At 35.8% G+C, this 6,005-nt stretch overlaps 1 pseudogene; it reads right to left on the minus strand.

Moving 5' to 3' along the window:
• Nucleotides 1-2,123: 2,123 nt before the first annotated feature.
• LOC149158978 (3'(2'),5'-bisphosphate nucleotidase 1-like) lies at nt 2,124-5,495 on the minus strand (annotated as a pseudogene).
• Nucleotides 5,496-6,005: the final 510 nt, after the last annotated feature.

A 6,005-nucleotide genomic window follows, 5' to 3' on the forward strand; every position in this document is an offset into this window, starting at 1 on the left:
ATATTCATTAGAAAAAACACTAGTACAAAATGGCTAATTAGTTCTAAAGAAATGAATAAAATTTGCATATAAACGACCATTTTTCAATCGGTGACCAGTAGTGGCTAATTTACAGTATCCTATAACGCGACCAACTTTTAGTCGTATTTAGTTTAGCCATTAATTTAGTGTCTCAATTTTATTGTTTAGTAGTATATTTAGCCATATGTTTGGTCATTAATTTAGTCATTAATTGTCACAATTAATGACCAAGGAAATATGACCAAAATGTTAGTCGTGTTATAAGATACTATAAATTAGCTACTAATAGTAATATATATACAAATTTTAGTCATTGTTTGAAACCAATTAATGACCAAAGGAATATGACTAAATTTCAATCGTGTTATAAGATACTGTCAATTAGTCACTAATACTCATATATATGCAAAATTTAGTCTTCATTTGTAATCACAAATTTATCGTTCACAACAATCATTTATCTTTTCTTTATAGCTTCATATTCATTATATACATGATTGATTTAGTAGTTTATATTCATTCCATTTACGTTCATTAATAATCATTATAAACAACTAATTTAGTCATATTTTCATTTTATTTGTATTCATAATTAATAAATATGAACTAATAATTTAGTAGTTTTAGATTGATTTTATGTGTTAATTATTAATCAACATAAATTAATTAGTATGATTCTGCGACTAAATTAAAAAAAAAATGTCATACAATGTGCATGTTCATCTAATATGAAAGCGCAAAGTTACATATATTAATTACAATACTAAATGATATTTGCAAGTACAACTATATATAATTTCAACCACAAAGTATATTACATGAAATGTCAAGTATTACAATATGAGTTTACAACTTCATATTGGTTGGACAAACATTTACACATAAAATATTGTTTCATCACTTCAGAACGTTATCATTACGTTTCCAAGGCATTGCAGGTGAATTCACAAACTCTAAATACTTGACCATCAGTCTATATGTGTGTGTCTCATGTGAGATATTGGCTTTAAGGGTATCACTAGATTGTTTCTCTTCTCTCTCTCTTTCTATATTTTCCGCTCCAATGCTATTGTTCTCCTCTTTCTTCAATTCCCACTTAACATCAATACTGAGTTCCTCTTCTGAAAATGAAAGAAGATACAATGGAGAGTATAAGATACAATGTGATGAACGATGAAATATAAACCAAAGTAGAATATATAGGATTTATACAAATATACCTCAACATCAGGAATGTCTACTGTTTTTCCCCAAAAATGCAAGAAATTCTAACATGTTTCTTTAGTTGGGTAATAGTGACCACTATGTGACCAAATGACCTGTATAAACAAAGAAAATAAAATGTCACCATAGAAAAGAACACCTTAGGAAATTAATATTCAACCTTCAAGAAAAGTCTAGGAACAATCATGCCAACTAAGTTACATGGTAAAAAACTCAAGTTGTAGATAACTTGTGAAAAAATGTGGAAACAAAAAAACAACATATAATAAATAATGTATGACAACTAGCTTGCAAGTTGCATCATAGAAGAAAAAAACTCTTATGGTTACCCATACATGTGGGTGGGTAACATGCCCCAATATGTCATGATCCCTAGGGTCTAAAGGAAGTAAATATCCTACTAACATAATGATCAGGCTTGGAAATATTACATGGTGTACAGGGCCTTTTAGTCCCCTTGAGAAACATGGTACACTCTCACAAAACTTACCAATACTACCATAGTAGATAGGGTCTTGTAGCATGGCCAAGGAACAATAACATGGAACACATGTCAAGATCAATTCCTATCACATTGTTAAAAGGCTTACATAATTTATGAGTTGGTAGATAGAACTACCCAATAATTTCATCATTAATCAATAATTACGTGAAACATATTTGTCATCTAACCTTACACAATAGTAATAAACATTCATCATAATAACATATTTATTGCCTTGAAATGTATATCATTTTAGCAATTTGATCCAATCACGCTACAATAAATAAAATAATAGAACACAATTATCATTCATTGAAAGTACCCCATGGGAATAAGTATTTGAGAAAGAAAAATTCAAAAAATGCCTAGAAGGAATAAAAAATATAGAATCACCTTAGATTATAATGTAGCCAACTACATGATCCCAAATATTTTCACTATAGCCTAGATTGGGAAAGTGAAGGTATAATTCTCCATCACCCCTTGTCATTGCTCCATATTTTTCTTGACTGTATATTCTAATTGATGGTGCTTTTACACCCATGATCTGTCAAGGGTATTTTCGTCAGAATTTGACATTTTATCCAGTAAATAAATTACTAAACTCTATGTTAAAAAAAAATTGAAGAAAACAACTCAAAAATCTCTCAGGTGGGTTTTTGTCCTATGGTTAAATCAAAGAACTTTCAGTGCACAAAACTAGGTTCAAAACTACCTGAAGACATGTTACTGAACTAATGTGGCAAATGGAGTTATATACCGCATCCAAATGTGGGTGGAAGTCCTAGTTTGATGGCCCATGGTTGTGGTCTAACTCAACATAAGAGGAAAGATGTAAGTATTGGATGAATTTAATGGAAGAGATGCCCCTTGGTCATGGCCTCTAAGAAAAGGTAGATCCCAACTCATTAATAATGGTTCATTTTCCAATTGAAAAAAGGAATATCACAAGATCTTCAACTTGATGGAAAAATACCTTCACTATTGCAGTTGTTAAGTCATGCATGGAATGTGTTGCCTCGTATGATTCAAAGATAAATGCTTCTTTGGGATTTTCTATGGCACATACATACACCTATGCAAAAGTACATTAAATCAACTTTTAATATCAGATGGAAATAAAGCTAAAATATCAACTATGGTGTTAGTATCACTCCCAACAAAAGATTATTCTTGGCTAAAAATGAAAGTGTTACATGCCCCTTTAGGTTGTACAGAGCCATCCAATGATTGCACAATAGTGCCATCTCCTTCTCTCGTAGATAAAAATTGAAACCAATTGGATCATTTGAAGGCAGAGAATCGATGCTAATAGATGTCCAAAGAAAATTTGGGCAGGCCAACACACCCAAAATAACTTTTCCTTCATCCAATAAGCCCAAGGGTACAACATATTGGTCTCCTCTAAGAAATCTGCAAATTAGGTTGGTCTCCTTTATCAAAATAACAAAAATTGTAACATGAAAAAGTGTCAAAAATGTGTTGTGGCTAACATATTGCAGTACACTAGAAACCGAAATAAGAAATGTAGACCAATTGTAAAAGCTTCACTAGAAATGAATTATAACACTAGGAGAACCTAGGTGCATTCTACAACCCAATATGCATGAGATTATAACATACATGGGTAACACATGTAAATTAAAACAAAAAATAAAATTAAAATTCATAATGTCAAAAAGAAAATTTATATAAAATACGAAAAATATATTTATGCTTATGTATAAATCAATGTTTTCAAACTCATAATTGGTCAAGTGTCAACTTGGAGTCCAACTCAAACTTAGACTTGGAACTAGTCGTGGGTCAACTTGGACTCCCACTAAAACTCAGCTTGACTCAATCTGATTTCATTTAATTGACTTGGTTTACTAAAAAATGCTTAAAATATTTAGGCAGTCTTTAAAAATCATTTTTAAAGATTCCAATGCACATAACATGTAAAGTTTGAATATCTCAAAAAATTTCAAAATGGCACTGATCAAAATACATGTCAAAAACAAAATACATCATTATTTATGAATGGGGCTCTAAATTCCCTCTATACTCTAAAATCTGAAAAACATACAACATCCATCTATGTTTTCCTAGCCTTGCCTTCCTTAAATTTCACAAGTTGATTTTGTAGTTTCAATATAATTTGTTCAGTCTCCTCTAATGGGGCTATACTTTGGAAATTTGGCCCCCTATACTAGCCAAGAATTCTCTTCTCTTATGGTTTCGTCTCTTCTCGTCAGTGTTGGGATCACTTCTACACTTGGGTCTTTGCTTATGGACCTATAGGCCCATCGAACCATTGGTACACGCAGGTCCTAGTCAATTCGTCTCACCTAGTGAACTATGCTCATGATTCTGCATAGCTTTTTGAATGCTCTGATGTGGAATATTTGTCACTTTTCCTGTTGTCGCATCTAGTTCTAATTTTTTATCCTTAGTCTGGGATGTGCTTGCACAGTACACGTCTACACCCATCGACATAGGTGGGCATGCAAGCTGCTTCATCCTTGTTGCCCAGCTCTCGTTCGCCACTGGGGTCTTCCAAACCCTAAGCACATCCGCCTCCTACATTTGCGCCAATTTACAATGCTCTTCTGATGTCTACTCCACCATCGTGCAGATGTTGCACCCAATGCCCATTCCAACGCACCGTATTGCTGTTGTTCTGATATTTCGCTTTCAAATTTGTCCAGGAATTCATCCACCGCTATTACTCCATCATATGTTGGTAGTTCCCTTGCCTCCGTCATCACACAATGCAGTGATCTAATCATCATGTTTCAATTTAGAGTTGTCACTTTGTGTAGTCGATTTTGTCAACATTCTATTTCTTCGTCTGAATCTGAGGTACAGGAGCTGTCGTGCTCCCATGATATTCTCCCATCTGTAGTCGAGTTCACCCAATCCTGGTTTCGCACCATTATTTGGTAAATACAATCTAGCTCATCATCACTTTCATCGTCGCGCACTGGTTCAGTGTAATTCTCTCCCTCGGCTGGGTCTAGCAGAACTACTACGTGTAGGGAATTTTTCTTGAATATCATCTTCCACTTCTTTAGGTTAATGACTCCATTCATATCAGTGACCCAGTCTATTCCTAGAAACGCGGGATAATGATTGATGTCATCGACAATATATATTACTTCAAAGTTCGTCTGTGTGCTCGCGCCTTAGATATCAACTTTACCCCTTGCAACCTTCCCATGGGTAAAATATTTTGTTGGTTCTCCATTCATAATTGAATAAGGGACCACTGTAACACAATCCTGCCCATGCATTCCCATGTCTACTTCGGTAACACGTTCACATCCGAACCTAGGTCTAGGATTACCTGGTCTATTTCATACTCGCTAATCTGCACCGCCAATCTCATTTCCCTCCCGGTGGACAATGTACACTTTCCCAGTTTTCGGACTACGCATGATTCCCTTGATCCCGTACACCTAGTGATCAATTCCTGTAGTCCCTTAACTGCCTTATTGTCACACAGTAGTTTCATTCATGTCTCCAAAAAGGTAGTAAGCATAGAAGGATCCATCCCTGGCTCTGGTTGATCCTTACAACCTGAAGTGGAGGCCTCCGCAAAGCTCTTCTTAGCTTCCATGAATGTCTCCTTTGCACGTTCTAAGTCAAACTCAGGTTATTTTGTACGAGCCTTGCCAACCCATGTATCCTCCTCGGGCTGCTTCCCCTTATCGTCCCCTACGGTTGCACCACTTCTGAGCATCATTTTCACATTTGGGTCTTCTTCCCGTAGTTCAGACCCCATCATTTTGATATTCTGAGTCCGAGGAGGCTAGAGTACCCCTTTCTCGCACATTTGTGCGATCAACGTAGGAAAATATATCATTTCATGATCAAACTGAGCACATTATGAATAGGATGTCCTTTTCGGGTTGGTACAATCACGAGCGTAGTTCCCTCGTCCTCCGCAATTGTAACATATTAACTATCAGTGGCCCCTTCCTAACCCCATTCCTCCTCATCCTCAACCTTGCCCCTGAAATCCAGTGCGTGCCATCCCTGCAGCTGGGTCGAGGCCTCACATTTATGTTTGCATTCTATAGGCTAGGGTCCGATCCATCATTAAATCGTAGCTACGACAAGCATGCTCGTCGTGCCCCACTAACCTACAGAAATTACAAAATAGTTGCTCGGGTGCCGGTGTATACTTCTGCAACAAATGACAATTATTCATCGTGTGTTTTCCTCCTATCTGACAGATCACGCACCATAATGCGAGTGTCACACTCGGCCCTGCCTGTGCCTCCAGTCTCAA

Source organism: Pinus tabuliformis, chromosome 5_2 (genome assembly GCF_031772625.1).
Source record: "Pinus tabuliformis cultivar Carrire ecotype Pingquan chromosome 5_2, CPIR1, whole genome shotgun sequence".
In the NCBI taxonomy this organism is placed as follows: Eukaryota; Viridiplantae; Streptophyta; class Pinopsida; order Pinales; family Pinaceae; genus Pinus; species Pinus tabuliformis.